We start from the raw sequence: 18,133 nt of genomic DNA, 5'->3' as shown, positions 1-18,133 counted from the left end.
CAGTATTTCCCGTCTCCTGTCCATACCACCACCAACAGCATGCTAGGCTTCCCTTTGCTCCAAACTCTCACCAACACGTATCTTTCATCTTTTTGATAATAGCCATTCTAACAGGCATGAGGTGACATCCTACCACAATTGTAATTTTCATTTCCCTGATGCTTCATGATGTAAAGCGTATTTTAATATACCTGTTGGGCATTCATTCCTTTCTCTTTCTTTGAGAAGTATCTGCTGAGATCTTTTGACTATTTTGAAATTAGAATATTTGTGTCATTGCTATTGAATTGTTTGGGTTACTTATATATTTTGGATTCTACCACCTTATCAGATGTATGGTCTACACATATTTTCTTCCAATCTGTGGGGTGTCTTTTCACTGTTTTTTATCTTTTGCTGTGCAGAATCTTTTTAGTTTGAAGTGTTTACAGTCAATTAATTTTCAACAAAGGTGCCAAGAACACAGAATGGGGAAAGTATAGTCTCTTCAATAAATGGTGTTAGGAAAATGAGATATGAGCACAGAAGAATGAATTTAGACTGTCATCCACATCATATACAAAAATCACCTCAAAGTGGATTAAAAATCTTAACATAAGACTTCAAACCATAAAAATACTAGAAGAAAACAAAAGGGAAAAACTCCACCACACTGGTCTCAGCAATAATTTGTTGGATTTAAACTATTGTAGAGTTTCTGAACTAAAACTCTCTTACTGCTAATAGAAAGCAGAGGATTTGGGGTTTTACTGTAGTGTGCTGGGCTAAAGAGGGATTTCAGGACAGGGAAGACTTGTTCAGGAAAAGAAATATCTGGTCCATGGGAGGATTGGGAAGCAATTCTAGGTACATTCAAGCATATTGTGCATTTAACAGAGAAGAAAGAGCATCAACCAAATTCACAGAACATGTAGCCATGGCCAAAAAGCGTATTATTAAAGCTTTTGTTTTAGGTAAAATACTTGTTCTAAAAACTGTTCCTGCTAACTCCAAGTTTTATTTCCTTCCATTGGTCTTAAAATATATTTATTAAAATCACTCTCAAACTATCATCATCATATATATATTTTTTGAAATGGAGTCTCACTCTGTCACCCAGGCTGGAGGGCAGTGGCATGATCTCAGCTCACTGCAACCTCTGCCTCCCAGGTTAAAGTAATTCTCCTGCCTCAGCCACCCTAGTAGCTGGGATTACAGGTGTGCATTACCACCCAGCTAATTTTTGTATTTGTAGTAGAGACAGGGTTTCACAATGTTGACTAGGCTGGTCTTGAACTCCTGACTTCAGGTGGTACGCCTGCCTCAGCCTCCCAAAGTGCTGGGATTACAGGCATGAGCCGCCGTGCCCAGCTATATCATCATATAAATAATCAGTTGTAATAATGTTTACAAATAACCATATTCTCTACTTTTGTGAATGCTCTACATAAATTATCAAAAGCCTACAAATCTATGTTATTATGATTGTCTTTCTTTGTCTGTCTCTTTCTCTTCTCTGTCTGTCTCTCTCTTTCTGTCTCTCCATCTGTCTCTGTCTCTCTCTCTCTCTCTGCCTGTCTCTCTCACTGTGTCTGTCTTCTGTCTTACTCTCTTTCTCTGCCTATCTGTCTGTCTCTCTCTCTCTGCCCAATTGTACATATCAAAATTTCAAATCACAGAGAGTTACCCAAGACCACACAGTAATCTAGACTCACTTTCACTAATTAGATGGGAAAATGCTTTTATCCGACACTTGGAGACTCACAGTTTGACTGAAACCTGAGGAACAGGAGTGGAAAGGGCAGAGATCAAGAGAGTTCCGGGGTTTGTGAGTAAAGAAGACAAGAACTGTCGTGAGACAGGAGTCACCTCCACAGCTATAATGGGAACCTGCTGATGCCACATCACTTGGTGCATGCCCGGAACTCTCCCTGAAAAACATAGGACTGGCCAGGTTTGGTCAGACATCTCTGCTCAGAAGGGGAGATGAAAGTTCTGTTTTCTTTAACTTTTTGAGTTAGACGATTGTAGTAGCAATTACGCAACCGCTATATCCATACACATTTTCCTGAAAGAAAAAATAGAGTTCTAGCAGAACAGGGGAATGGAAGTTGATGAGCATAGGCAGCAAATATTCACTAAACATGGCTCCCAATTAAGTGTTCATTTTGAAACATTTATTATACATACTATCTATGAGTCTCTTAAAAATCTGTCTGACCCCCGTGTTATCATCCCTATTGTGCAAATATGAAAACTTTGGCTTAGAATAAACTGGTTCAAGGGGACAGACCTAATTAACAGCAGAATGAAGATTCACTCAGGATAGGCTGAATCCTCATCAGTGTGTTTATTTCTATCTTTTCCCCAATTCAATGACAGATTTGTCTTTTCTCCTTCATTAATTGTTTAAAGTAAACCGATGCTCTTCCAAAAAAGAAAATGCAAATGTAGCACTGGCCCACATTTGCCATTAACTGAGAGGTGTGTATCTCATAACACCACCCAATGTAGGCTTGCAGCTACTTGTCAACAAAGGACGTGGAATTAATTTATTCCTTGAGGAGCATTCTTATTCCCTTGGCATTTTGTTCTTCTGTCTGCACCTCTGGGCACTTCCTTTGAATTCTCAGGAGCACAACTTTCTAAGTCACTCAAGCTGACATCCTTCATGAGCTGCCAAAGGCAGAGAAATAAACGCTTTTACTATTGAGGGGTCTGACAATGTGCTTTTTGAAGAAAAGCAAAGCTTTACATTGTATGGAAGTAAAAGCAAATCACTTTGTGTAGGAAAAAAATTCCTCAGAAAAAAGGAGTAAAAATGCAACGTTAACAACTCCATTTTATGGATTTCAAACTTGACCCATTTAGCCATTGTGTATAATAAGAGGTATAACAAAGAGACCTGTTTAGCAGTGAAACTGAGTATCAAATGTTTAACCCCGCTTTGAAATGGAGTTTTTTTTTTTGTTTCGATGTTACTGAAAACAAAGGTGATTGTTAGTCGGATCAGGCTAAATACATCTTCTCAGAAACAAACAATTTAATTATTTCAGGCAAAATAAAATTTTATGAAACAGTGTTATTCTATAATTTTTAAATGTAAGTTAAATAAATGAATTCTATACAAATTATTTACAAATAAAAAAAACATGTTGCTCAAAAAGTACAGTTATCACATTCTCAATTTCCTAGATATTGGTGGTAGAGGAGAGAGGACAGAAATACCTGGTTCAGAATCATAAAATTATTTGTAAAGTCCGAGAGTGAGTTTGTTCATTTTTATTTATTTTAATCTAATTCTTTTTATAACAGTTTTAGATTTACAGAGAAATTGAGAAGGTGGGACTAGAGCTCCCCATCCCCTGCACCTAGGCTCTCCCCTGATCCGCATCTCTCATGAGTGAGGTGCATTTGTCTCGATGAACCAATATCAAGACATTAATGTTGACCAAAGTCTACACTTTATTCACACGTATGTAAATTTCCCCTACTGTCCTTTTGTTAGAGTGGGTAGCTAGTCAGACACGAACAGGGCAGAAGGAGGGTCCCGACATCCCACCAGGAAAGTCAGGGGACCATCAGGAGACAATCAGGTGGTTGTCACACTGCCCCTCCAACATAATAATAGGTCACAGCCAGCGCCAGAGAACGGTGGTCTCCCTACAGACAGGAAACACCTGAAACTGATGATCAGCAGCTTCCAGATAAGATATCAGGACTGCAGCCAATGGCCTCAAGCATGTGCATTAAGAGGCAACATGGCGGAGGATGACCTTCAAGGGACATTTGGGTGCTGAGAGAAGAACGCCTCAAGTGCGCATGTGCAGGACTCGAGTGATCACATTGCCTATGCGCCACTCTGAGGTGCTGGAGCCACTGCGCATGCGGACAGCCCACCCCAACGGAAGAATCAGGGGAGAAGGGATGCAAGACCCAGGAAATATGCCAACGTATAAAACCCCATGTAACAGGTCAAACCGTGCACTTGTCTTGCAAGCCACCTGCGTGGGCCTCTTCCAAGTGTACTTTTCTTCCCTTCATTCCTACTCTAAAGCTTTTAAATAGACTCTTACTCCTGCTCTAAAACTCGCTTTGGTCTCTCCTTCTGCCTTATGCTTCCAGTCGAATTCTTTGTTCTGAAGAGGCAAGAATTGAGGTTGCTGCAGACTCGTGCGGATTCACCATCCGGAACACTTTTGTGGCTTCAGGGTCCCATTCAGGATCCCACTTGACATTTAGTTGTCATGTCCCCTTAGGCTGCTCTTGGCTGTGACAGTTTCTCAGATTTAATTTGATTTTGGTAATCTTGGCAGTTTTGAGTGGGACTGGTTGTATATTTTGTCTGATGCCTTTTTGCTGAAATGTAATTTATGTTTTCTTCATGATTTGACTTGGGTTATGGGGCACTGTAGGAAAAGCACAGAGAAAAGGGGCCATTCTCCTCATATAGCAGAGGCCACATGCTCATGCGTTCATCATTGTTTTTGCTGACCTCCATCACCCAGATGAGCAGCACCTCTCAGGCTCTCACCCAAGGCTGTTCTTCCCCTCCCGCCTCCAGCTGCCCTGCTCCCCCTGGGAAGAAAGTCACTGTGTAGGGCCATGCTTGGGAGCCAGGTTACGATTGCCCTTCTGGAGGACAGAGCCTCTGCAGAAATAACTTGGATTTTCTTATGCATGAGGGCTGTATCTCTTGTCCCCTACTTATTTATTCAATTATATCAGTGTGAACCTATAAACACTATTTTATACTTTGGATTATAAACCAATACTACCTCACCCTGTTGCTCAAAGTGGCCCAGCTTTGGCCATCAGGAGCTCTTCTGGCTGACTCTTTATCCTTTGACATCCCCATCAGTGTATGTGTGTGTGTGTGCACATGCATATATGTGCACATCTGTGAATGTATGTGGATGAGCATGTATTTATGTGTGTTTATGTATCTGTGCACATGCATGTATGTGTTACACACGTGTATGCATGTGTGTGCATGTGTGTGTGTATGTGTGTCTGATTGTGTGTGTTTGTGTATGTGTGTGTGTTCAGTCCTGTCCTTCCTTCTGGCACTACAAGATGCTCTAGGCTCAGCTTTCATATTTCTTGTCCTGGTTCTAGAATCAGCCATTACCCTAAGACTTCCTGCCTACTTTACTGGGGATTGGTATTAGAAACCAAGATCTGGGCACTGGGTGGGCTTGTCACCCTTGAGTGTCTTTGCTTCTAGGCCCTCTCAGCCAACAGAGCAAAGATTCATGTGTGTATATTGATCATACTATAAGTCACACACAAATGAGTGAACATTTCTGTCTGTACCTATGACTGTCTATATTAAGCACAGGTAGGTCCATCCTGGTGTCTCCAGCTCTGCTTCATCACCCCATGGATTGCTCTCCTGCCTCATCCTCCTTGCTGCAGTGAGAAACCTGCCTTCCCCACCCACCGTTCAGTCATTGAATTCCTCAGTTCCAGTTAAATCATGTGATGAGCAATCTCATGTCACACAATGTTATCAACTAGAGTACACTTATTCTGTGTACTTTTCACCTTTAGTTTTACAGACTCTATTTTTTCCCAGAGTTACAGAGTTTTGTGCCTGTTCTCTATTTTTGTTTTTAACTTAAAAAAATTTCTATAACTTCCAGTTGAAATGTCATTCTAGGTCCATAAGCAAGGTCACTCACTGTTTCAAACAAACATTACACAATGACATTAAAATAAGCTTGTCTTAAAGAAGCATTATACTTTGAGAGGTGAAAGAAAGTGGGCAGAGACTTTGTCAGGATCTGGGAGCTGCATTTGGAATATCCCTCAAACCTCCACAGACTGTGAAATGCATTTCTAAGACCAGGTTTTGAGCTTGAACATGAGAGGGCTGAGTGAGAGATTTAAACAAAAACAAAAAACTGCTAGGGAAAGAAGAAACATAAAAGATAAAGCAAAGGAAGTTGGAGCAAGGGGACAAGACTTAGAAAGAAGAGAGATAATGCCACTGTGGTTACAAAAATCAGCAAATAATAATTAAGTAAATTCAAAATTACTTTAAAAAGTGCTTAGCATACTAAAATAGGTAAAACACTTTAAACTACACAAACAGGAAATTACAGCGCAGAACAAAAGGGCAGACATAAATGCAGAAGAGCATGAAAAGTAGTCTTTTAGAAATCTGGAAACTAAACAGTATAGATGGAAAACAACATTAACTAAAAAGTATAGATGGAAAACAACATTAACTCAATAAATGCCATCAAAATAGAAATTACTGAATTTGAAGATAATACGAGGAATTCCAATGAAGTAAATGCATTCCTGTTGAAATATACCAACTTTTTATCTTTTTATCAATTACATCTCTTTTCAAAATTTTAATCATAGTTATTTTTAAGTCTGTCCTTGTTAATTGCTCTTTCCACATCTAGTATGAAAACCAGAAATAAAATTCTAAGGCCCCCCCCCAACCATCTGAATGGACTCCTTCTCTTGGCCAAGGGTATTCAAAAGTTAATCTAACATAGTTCAGGCCATGAAGGAAGGGAGGGTCAGACATGCCTCATTACACTCCCTTTTGAAATCCAGGAAAAGCTGACCAGCATGAACATCAACATGGATCTTAAGTCTGATAAGAAACATTTACAACCTATTCTCTCTGAAGTCTGCTACCTGGAGGCTACATCTGTCTGCATGATAAAACCTGGGTCTCCACAACCTCTTATTATAACCCAGACATTCCTTTCTACTGATAATAACTCTTCCAAGCAATTGTCAATCGGAAAATTTTAAAATCCAATTATGACCTGGAAATTCCCCCACTTCAAGTTGTTCTTCCCTTCCAGATGGAACCAATGTACATCTTCCATGCATTTGACTGATGTATCATGCCTCCCAAAATGTCTAAAAATGAGGCTGTACCCTGATCACTTTGGGGACATGTTCTCAGGATCTCCTGAGGGCTGTGTCATAGGCCATTTATCATTCAGAGTTCATCTCTTCAAATATTTTAGAGTTTGACACTTTTTGTGGACAAGTAGTTTGTCTAGTTTCCCGCACAGTGCATATAGCATGTCATAGAAACTATTACTGTGTCTCTTGCCCTCCTCTAAGTCTTGTCACTTTTCTGGCAGGCATTTGCATTACTAGGGACTCAACGTTGGTCCAGTTGTGTTTAGAGAGGATCACTTCTGTTTTGTTCTTTTCTGTGGAACACAGCCCTAACCTCGGGTAAATAATCCTAACTTCTAGAGAGTGTATGCATGATTTTTCTTTTTCTCAGCTGAACACTGATGCATTCAGCAGTCTCTCGGAGCTCTCGGGTCTTCCCAGTGCTCTCGGACATCTTCAATCTCTGTTAAGCCTCAGGTCAGAGCCTGTCCTTGCAAACCTGCCTCTCTACCCTCAGCCACTGGTGCAGGAGCAGATGACGATTTCTTCTCATCACCTCACCCAGCACAGCTTCTGTGTGACTGGGGCTCACTTTGCCTACACCACAATTTGTCAACTGCCCTCTAGGAGAAAGCTGTAGTAACTGGACTTTCCCTGGGGATTCTCACCATACCCGGTCTACTGTTTATCTCTGAAAATATTTTTTTCACATGTTTTGTTTGCTTTTGTAGTTGTCCATGCAGAGATGCAGAGAGCAGGTCTAATGCCACTCGCTTTGTGGTCTTGGAAACTGACTTTCATATGGGTAATGTTGAAGAGGAAAACACAAAGCTGGAAGGCTTACAATATTAGCTACGGATAAACGTGCCATAGCTATAATAAATATGGCAATGTGCTATTTGCTCAAAGATAGCTAAAGAGACTGATAGAACTGAACAATAATATCTATAAACAGGTCTGGATGTATGGCACCTCCTGATTTTTACCAAAAATACGAGTCAATATATTAGAAAAAAGACGGTCTTTTCAACAGAGTCAGGCCTACAGAAAATCCATGTTTTAAAGCATGAACCTTGACCTCTTCCTCACTTCATACCCCAAAGCATCAAATTAAATGTGATAGCAAGGCAAGCAAGCTTCTAGAATAGGGGAATACCTTCATGATTTCAGATTAGATAATGATTTCCTAAATAGGAATAAAAAAGTACTCCATATAAGATTAACAAACTTCATTAAAATTATGAACTTCAAGGTCATCGAAAGACAAATGAAGAGGGTGAGAAAACCATCCATAAATAGGGAAAATATTTACAAAAATTACTCAACAAAGGACTCATATCCTGAACATACAAGGAACTTTTACAAATCAATAATTACTGAAAAAGAAAATTCAAACAAATTCACGAAATAAGAAAATGTCTTGTATAGAGTCTTTAGAGAAAATAACATCCAATGGCTAAGCAACATACCTTAAGAGGTTTTCAACATGCATGTCATCATTATAATGAAAATGAAAACAACAAAGACACACCACTATGTGTTCACCAGAATTGAAATGACTTACAAAACCTGGTGTTGGTGAAGATGTGAGCTCAGACAGTTCCATTGCTGCAAAGGAACCACTTGGGAAAAACATTAGACAGTATCTACCTCACAGCAGTTTCATTCTTGAACATATGCCCTAGAGCAGGGGTCCCCAACCCCCGGGCCATGGAATGTTACCCATCTGTGGCTTGTTAGGAACTGGGCTGCACAGCAGGAAGTGAGCAGTGGGCAAGAGAGCAGAGCTTCATCTGTATTTACAGCTGCTCCTCATCACTCATATTACCGCCTGAGCTCTGCCTCCTGTCAGGTCACTGGCTGCATTAGATTCTTTTTTTTTGTTTGAGACAGTCTCACTCTGTTGCCCAGGCTGAAGTGCAGGGATGCAATCTTGGCCCATTGCAACCTCCACCTCCTGACTTCAAGCAATTCTCTTGCCTGAGCCTCCCGAGTAGCTGGGATTACAGGTATGCTCCACCATGCCCAGCTAGTTTTTGCATTTTTAGTAGAGACAGGGTTTCACTATGTTAGCCAGGCTGGTCTCAAACTCGTGACCTCAAGTGATCCACCCTTTGGCCTCCCAAAGTGCTGGGATTACAGGCGTGAGCCACCATGCCCAGCCAGGCTTTAGATTCTCATAGGAGTGCAAATCCTATTGTGAACTGTGCATGTGAGGGATCTAGGTTGTGCTTCTTATGATAATTTAATGCCTGATGATCTGTCACTGTCTCCCATCACTCCCAGGTAAGTCCACCTCGTTGCAGGAAAACAAGATCAGGGATCCCACTGATTCTACAATATGGTGAGTTGTACAATTATTTCATTGTATATTACAACATAACAGTAATGGAAATAAAGTGCATAATAAATGTAATGCATTTGAATCATCCCCAAACCATAAAAATCATCTTCCATAAAACCAGTTCCTGGTGCTAAAAAGGTTGAGGGCTGCTCCTCTAGAGAGATGTGTGCTATGTTACCAAAAGACACATACAATGACACTCATGGAAGCTATACTTGTAAGACCTTGATATTGGAAACAACAAAAATGTCATCAATAATAGAGAAATGCTCTGTGATATATTTGCACAATGAAACATGACATAGCAATGACTTTTCACTGTTGCAATATACATTAACCAGGTGATGCTTACCGATTTAAGAATGAGTGACAGAAATTAGAGACAGAGAAGTGAAAATGGTGTCACTTCATGGAATATACAAGCAGGCAAAGGTAATCTATGGTCCTAGCTGAGACTGCAGTGTTGGGGTGTCACTGAGTGGTATGGGGCCCTGTCACAAGTGGTGACAGTTTAGAAATAACTAGTTCATGTACATTTGTGGGATTTGTGGGTTTTTTTTTTAATACTGTTAGGCTTTTCTTGAGGTTAATGTCATTTCAAAAGGCAGGAGCTATGTGTAGTCTTTTAGACGGCATTTTAAAAGTATTTTTTGTTTCCTTGATGGTTAGGGTTGTAGGCATATAGGCTCAAGTCACCTTATAAGTCAGTTAATGTTGTAAAACATATGTAATAATATATTTAATCAGTACCCAAGTGTTATAGGTTAAACATTTCACAGTAATTAAAGTAACATTTGACATTAAGAGGAGCAAGGTAGAAGAAAGGGTTAAGGAACCAGCCCAGAGGGAGTGAAGAAGGGAAGGAGTCCTGGCTGGGGCCGGGAGGTCTGTGGGTCTCACAAGGAGGAGTCTTTGAGGTGCCAGAGCCTTGGGCGGCAGATGCTAAGTTCTTCTCACCTTCTTTGTGTCTTTATCTGGTGTTCTACCATCATGTAGAATCAGTGGGAGTCCTGAGCTTGGTCTCCTGAAACTAGATGGTCCCATCTGGGGGTGATGGGCGACGGTGACGGGTCATCAGGCGTCAGATCATCATGAGGGGCCTGGGACCCGGACGGTGACGGGTAATCAGGTGTTAGCTCCTCGTGAGGAGTCTGGGACCCGGACAGTGATGGGTCATCACGCATCAGATCCTCGTGAGGGGCCTGGGACCCGGATGGTGACGAATCATCAGGCGTTAGATCCTGGTGAGGGGCCTGGGACCCGGATGGTGACTGGTGATCCGGTGTTAGATCCTGGTGAGGGGCCTGGGACCCGGACGGTGACGGGTGATCCGGTGTTAGATCCTGGTGAGGGGCCTGGGACCCGGACGGTGACGGGTGATCCGGTGTTAGATCCTGGTGAGGGGCCTGGGACCCGGACGGTGACGGGTCATCGGGCGTCAGATTCTCGTGAGGGGCCTGGGACCCGGATGGTGACGGGTGATCCGGTGTTAGATCCTGGTGAGGGGCCTGGGACCCGGATGGTGACGGGTGATCCGGTATTAGATCCTGGTGAGGGGCCTGGGACCCGGACGGTGATGGGTCATCAGGCGTCAGATTCTCGTGAGGGGCCTGGGACCCGGATGGTGACGGGTGATCCGGTGTTAGATCCTGGTGAGGGGCCTGGGACCCGGATGGTGACGGGTGATCCGGTATTAGATCCTGGTGAGGGGCCTGGGACCCGGACGGTGATGGGTCATCAGGCGTCAGATTCTCGTGAGGGGCCTGGGACCCGGATGGTGACGGGTGATCCGGTATTAGATCCTGGTGAGGGGCCTGGGACCCGGACGGTGATGGGTGATCCGGTGTTAGATCCTCGTGAGGAGTCTGTGACCCGGACAGTGACGGGTCATCAGGCGTCAGATCCTCGTGAGGGGCCTGGGACCCGGATGGTGACTGGTGATCCGGTATTAGATCCTGGTGAGGGGCCTGGGACCCGGATCCTTCACATGCGCAGTTCACAGCAGGGTTCTCACTCCTTCGAGAAACTAATGCCTGGCGGGGAGCGGTGGCTCATGCCTGTCATGCCAGCACTTTGGGAGGCCAAGATACCTTTATTTTTTTATTTGTTTGTTAAACAAAACATGTCATTCTTTTTGGCAAAGTGCCCTGTGAAATAACATTTAAAATAGAGTCTTTCTCTAAGGTGGAGTTCGTTGTGTCAAGGGTGCTCTAAATCTCTCGGGGGTGCGAGAAATTGAATGTGCATTGCTCTGCATGGTGGTTACATGAGTGTGTACATAAAAATGGATTTGTCTATACTCTGAAGATTTGCGTTCCATGCTGGCTATATCACACCTTATTTTAATAATAATTAATGAACAAATAAATCAGAAAACAGTACTTAACAATTGACAATAAACTTTTCCTATTTGTCAATTGCATTAGTATCAGTAAATAATTCAATTGTAATTAGACACACAACGTTTCTACTAGAAAGACCATAAAATGGAGCAACACCTGGAAGAAATGTTTTTCCTGTCCTCGGAAAACAACAACAAAAAACCATTTCAAACTGCAAATTAATTATCTGAGTTCCTACGAATGAATGATTATCAAATCATAAGAATACAATTGCATATCCTGATATAAACAGGGTAGCTTTTTTCCAAATCATTTTAATTTTTCTCCTGGAAAGTACACATACAAATGAGAACAAAATGACAGCAAAAGCAAATCTGTGTATTCAACTGAGTGCGAGAGGGAGGAAGCTCAAACCTCTGGGTGTGTGTAATTGTTTCCCAAAAAGCAAAGCTGGCAGGACACAGGCAGGAAAGGAGAGGGACGCCTGGAAGGGAACGAGACCTGGGACGGGGCGGTGGCTCCCAGTCCTACACAGCGCTGGTGCAGGGCAGGGGAGCCCCAAAGCGGGCGGAGCCTGGGAGGGTTCTTGGCTTCCTTCAGGAAAGAATGCAAGGGCAAGCTGGTGGTAGAGTAGAAGGTAGAGTACAGCTTTCTTAAAGAGGCAGTGTTACAGCTCTGGTGACACTACAACTAGTGACTGCACCTGCAGGGCTACCCCGTAGACAAGAGCAGCAGCTCAGGGGAGGGCCACAGTCCCATTTATACCCACTTTCAATAACATGCAGATCAGGGGCTGGTTTTGGCAGAAATCTCTAGGGAAGGGGTAGTCACTCTGGGGTCCCTGGGTCATCCCGAGTGTTGGCCTGGTGATGGTGAACTACCAGGGTGCACTGGTGGACGTGCCATTGGAAAGCTGTTTTTGTCTCAGCCCTGTGTTAGCTGGTCCTCAATTTGTTCCTGTGTCTGAGCCCCACGTTTGGAGTTGGTCCTGCCTCATATCTCAGCATTCCCAGAGGCAAGGGTCCCACTTCCTGTAGGAACTGCTGGGTATTGTTGTAAAGGAGGCTGATTAGAGAATGGATATTTCCAGGATCAAGGGGGCTAGAGGGAGACCCTCAGGCACAGCAGCCTCCTTTCCAGAACATGACTTGAGGGCAACAGCCACCTTGGAGGAGGTACTAGGCCTGGAGGCAGAAGCCCTCATGAATCGGGTGTGGCTACAAGAAACAAATTGTCTCCGGATAGAGAAGCCCCACTTTACATAAATGAGTTTTTGCAACAGGAGCAAATATCTAAGGAAGCCGATGAGCCGATGAGCCGAGAAATCTGGAAGTTCTTTCCGTCACTGTCTCTCCATGACTGTGCTTCTCAGACCAAGTTTAGGAAAATGAAACTTCTTTATGTGTGAATTTTAAAAATAAATAAACATAACTTCTACAATCATGGTCTAGGACAAGCTTGTTCAACCTACGGGCCACATGCAGCCCAGGACGGCTTTAAATGTGGCCCAACACATATTCATAAACTTTCTGAAAACATTATGAGGTTTTATTGTGACTTTTTTTATTAGCTCATCGGTTATTATTGGTGTTAATATATTTTATGTGTGGCCCAAGACAATTCTTCTTCCAATGTGACCCAGGGAAGCCAACAGATTGGACATGTCTGGGTTAGGACGATCTATAAGAAAGAGAAGTAATGCTCCTTTATATATTAGAAACATGCAAAAAAAAAAAAATCCACAGAGAAAATGAAAATTATAATCCAACACTCCAACATGAATTGAGACAAACATTATTATAACACAGTAAAAGTCAGACAAATACAGCACAATGTAGAAATATAAGATCTAAACAAGGACAACTTGACAACAGGATGTGATGTCTGCACAATGTGGGAAGGTGAAATGAGGGCTGATGGTCTTAGAAAAAGTGTGGATAAAGGCAACATCATTTCAGGAATGAAGGCTGGACCTGAGAAGCTCAGGGAGAGGGTGAACCGTCATCACCACCACCAGCCTCAGCTGTGCAGTAAGTCCTGGGGACTGGGATGGGAATGGTGGATGGACCCAAACAGTAGGGGTCCCAGATAACAGATATGCAAGAAAGCAAGCCGGTGCAATGGACAACTAATTTAAGTTATTCAAAAAGACAACCAGTGCAGGGAAAGAGAATAGCAATTTAATGTAAAATTCAAAACATATTCTTACGGTAGAAGGCTTAAATCTACTTAATGAAAGAGCACACCATAGTCTACTGAGAATTGATCAAAATAAACATGATCATCGCTCATGGATGTATAAAGTAGAAAAGTTACGTGACAATTAAGAAAAAGGCCCTGAGGAGCTGACAAAAAGCTCACATAGAATTTGAGGGAGGGAAAATACGTCTTTTGTCAATTGTTGACAACCACCTTTGATGACAACTGCACAGATGTTTGTGGAAAGGAGGTTGCATCGAGGATCTCATACACACTAAAGTACCTTTCAGCTCTAAAGGCCACGCCCACAGAGTGATCATCAAAGAGGAAGCTGAACTTTGCTCATAGGAATACCAAGCATTGCTCACAGGAATGCCGAACGTTGCTCCCAGGAATACCAGACGTTGCCCCCAGGAATACCAGACATTGCTCCCAGGAATACCGGACGTTGCTCCCAGGAATACCGGACGTTGCTCCTAGGAATGCCGGACGTTGCTCCCAGGAATGCCGGACGTTGCTCCCAGGAATGCCGAACGTTGCTCGCAGGAATACCAAACATTGCTCGCAGCAATACCGAAAGTTGCTCCCAGGAATACTGAACATTGCTCACACAAGCCTTTTTGAGAAAATTTCTAAAGAAATAACTGAAACCACCAAGTGAGGACAGGAGTTTTTAAGAAAATAAAATACTGCCGATGAGCACTAAATAGGCCTAAAGTCAGCCTCAAGCAAAAGCAAAGCAGAAAATGAGTGGAATTATGACCATTTCATTGTATTTTCTAGCAGTGCAATTAGGCAACAAAAATTGGGAGAAGAGGAAGAGCGAGATATTTTAAGATGGGTTAGTTTATGTATTTCTCAATCTGAAAATAATTATTTTCATGCAGTAACAATGCAATTACACAAAACACAGCAAATACTGTACAATAATGTGAAATTATAATGATTTGAATAATAAATATCACTACTTAAATCCTATATAAAATATGAGCAAACAGGACCCAGCATTAAAGTAACAATACATCACAACTGAGTGAGATTTAGTCCAGCAGTGAAAAGATAATGTGATGTTAATAAATTCCTCATATTAACAGAACTAAGAAGAAATATAGTATGATGCTGATCATGCAATTAATAACATTTAATGACTATACTTAGAGAAAGTACTCAACATAGAAGGCTGTGGATATAATAGAAATGGAATTAAATGCATTTGTTTTACCCCAAATAACATCATCAAGCTTTATCAATTAAAACTTAAAACATTTCTTCTAAAATCATAGACAAAACAGCCATTTCCAGTATTATCATTATTTAATGAAATAAGAAAAGCGGGCAAGAGAGAAAACATGATGTAGTAATTCCCATTTAAGGGAACGTTTCATGTAGAAATGCTTGCACATGCATTGTGACAGTTCATTTTGTGTGTCAACTTGAAGGATATTTTTGAACGGGGTTAACGTTTATTTATTTATTTTATTTTTGCAGTTGGCTCCTAATTACATAGACGCTACTAGCCAAAGCCAAAATCAATGAGGTTCACACAAATAAGAATCAAATGCCATATTCAAAGCTGTAAGAGAAAATCCTCATGCCCGAGCAGTGAAGGCTGGAGTGAGTTAAGTCTGAACATTTTATTTCAAGTTTTTAAAGAGCTTTGGGGCCACACCATGGTCCCTTGCCTCCAGGAAGTCAAAGAGCTCCTCTGCACAATGCTCCCCTGTGTGTGGGGGGAGACACAGGCTCACTGCAAATTTGCGTGTGGTCCTTGTGCAGGGGCCATGTTAATCTTCTCTGTGTCCTTCCAACCTTACTCCCTGTGCTGCTGAAGCCAGCCCGAGATGAACGTTTGAATCAGTGAACGCTGAGTCAGCAGATCGTTCCACTAATGGGGGTGGGCCTCACCCTATCAGTTAAAATCTTGAATAGAACGAAGACTGACCTCCCCGGAGCAAGAAAACTTCCCCAGCTGAAGGCCCTCATAGGACATCGCAGCAGCGGCTCCCCTGCAGCCCACGCTGGACATTTGCCTACTCCCCAGGCTCCTCAATCACATGAACCAATTCCTTGTCATCTCTTCACCTGTCTGTCTGTCTACTTACCATCTATCCATCTACTGCCTGTCTGTTGCTTAGCTTTCTATCTACCCACCATCTATCCACCTGTCACCCACCCTATCATCCACTGACTATCCATCATTATCTACCTACCTACCTATCATCTATCCATCTACTACCTGTCTATTACTTAGCTTTTTATCTATCCACCATCTATCCACCTGTCACCCACCCTATCATCCACTGACTATCCATCATCTATCTATCTATCTGTCTACCTACCATCTATCCGTCTACTGCCTGTCTGCTACTTAGCTTTCTATCTACCTACCATCTATCCACCTGTCACCCACCCTATCATCCATTGATTATCCATATATCTATCTATCTATCTATCTATCTATCTATCTATCTATCTATCTATCTATCTTAATCTATCTATCTATCTACTACCTGTCTACCATTTAGCTTTCTATCTACCTACCATCTATCCACCTGCCATCCGACTCTATCATCCATTGATTATCTATCTATGCATCTCTCCATCTATCATCTACCTATCTACCACCTATAATTTAGCTTTCTATCTACCTACCATCTATCCACCTGCCATCCGTCTCTATCATCCATTGATTATCTGTCTATCTATGCATCTCTCCATCTATCATCTACCTATCTACCACCTATAATTTAGCTTTCTATCTACCTACCATCTACCCACCTGTCATCCATCTCTATCATCCATCAATTATCTATCTATCTATCTATCTATCTATCTATCTATCTATCACCTATTTCTCTACTACCTGTACATTACTTACCTTTCTATCTACCTATCATCTGTCCACCTGCTATCTGTCTCTCTCATCCATTGATTATCCATTTATTATCTCTCTATCTGTCTATCTATCTATCTATCTATCTATCTATCTATCTATCTACTACCTGTCTATCATTTAGCTTTCTATCTACCTGTCATCTATCCACCTGTCATCTATCTCTATCATCCGTCAAACATCTATCTATTATCTATCTACTCCCTATTATTTAGCTTTCTATCTACCTATCATCTATCCACCTGCTATCTATCTCTATCATCCATTGATTATCCATCAATTATCTATCTATCTATCTATCTATCTGTCTGTCTGTCTGTCTGTCTATCTATCTATCTACTACAGGTCTATCATTTAGCCTTCTATCTACCTATCATCTATCCACATGTCATCTCTCTGTCATTCATCTATCATCTATCTATCAATCATCTACCATCTATCATCTACATCTCTCTACCTGTCATCTATCTATCCTCTATCTATTCACATGCATTATTTTGTTTCTGTTTTTCAGAGAAATACAAATTAACACACATTAAACAGCAGATGTACAGGATTGCGTATTGCTGGATTTTATTAGAAATAACTGAATGCCATCAGTGGGGATCTATATAGTCAGCCCCTGGCAAGCCCCGTGGCCCAGCCTGTGCAGCAGAGGCCCTGGGGTCCAGCAGGTGCTGCTGCCTCCCTGTGCATCTGGCTGGTTGTGCTGTGCTGGAGGGGTTGGTGGAGGCCGGAGGCTCCCAGCACAAGCACCCACTGGGGCTTTCTCCTGAACCTTGGAAGGCAGCTCTGCCCAGGCACAGGCACATAGACAGGTGGGGGACCCCTTTCTGAAGGATAGCCCTCCGGCAACAGGGAGCAGGACTCTGGGAAACAGGGTCCAGCTCCTGCCCTTTGGGGCATAGCTGAGGTGTGTGCTGCTGGGTTTGCAGCAGGACACCTGGGGCTGGTTTCTAGGGTCTACACTGGCAATTGGCTCATACTGCAGAGTTTTAGTGACTTACCCCTTCCTGCTCTTCTCTCAGATCCCTCCCAGATACAGCCTGGGCATCCAGTCTTGTCTCCAACTTTGCTTCCCTGAGAACCCACATAAGACATCACGAAACAGTTTAAGAGGATCAGGGAGCTCCCTGTGTGTGGAGGTGGATGTATGTATTGTTCAGTGAAAAAAAGAAATGTCCAACCCAGGATAAATGTGCTGTTTGGGAAGAAATGTACCCACTTATGCTGTTGTACACTTCTGGAGTTGCTTGAGGAAACTTGGAAAGTGTGTGTAAGAAATTAACAGAGGAGTGGCCGAGCACGGTGGCTCACACCTGTAATCCCAGCACTTTGGGAGGCCGAGGCGGGCAGATCACATGAGGTCAGGAGTTTGAGACCAGCCTGGCCAACATGGTGAAACCCCATCTCTACTAAAAATACAAAAACTAGCCAGGCACGGTGGTGCATGCCTGTAATTCCAGCCACTCATGAGGCTGAGGCCAGGGAATTGCT

The 18,133-nt window shown here is 42.5% G+C and overlaps 1 non-coding gene across 1 annotated transcript; it reads right to left on the bottom strand.

Annotated features, from left to right (window-relative positions):
• Positions 1-15,477: 15,477 nt before the first annotated feature.
• LOC135965222 (U6 spliceosomal RNA) lies at positions 15,478-15,581 on the bottom strand. The gene has a single exon (XR_010578148.1). It is a non-coding gene; the product is annotated as a U6 spliceosomal RNA (small nuclear RNA).
• Positions 15,582-18,133: the final 2,552 nt, after the last annotated feature.

Source organism: Macaca fascicularis, chromosome 9, assembly GCF_037993035.2.
Source record: "Macaca fascicularis isolate 582-1 chromosome 9, T2T-MFA8v1.1".
In the NCBI taxonomy this organism is placed as follows: domain Eukaryota; kingdom Metazoa; phylum Chordata; class Mammalia; order Primates; family Cercopithecidae; genus Macaca; species Macaca fascicularis.
Note: the sequence above shows the minus strand (reverse complement) of the source record. Positions and strands in the feature narration are given on the sequence as shown.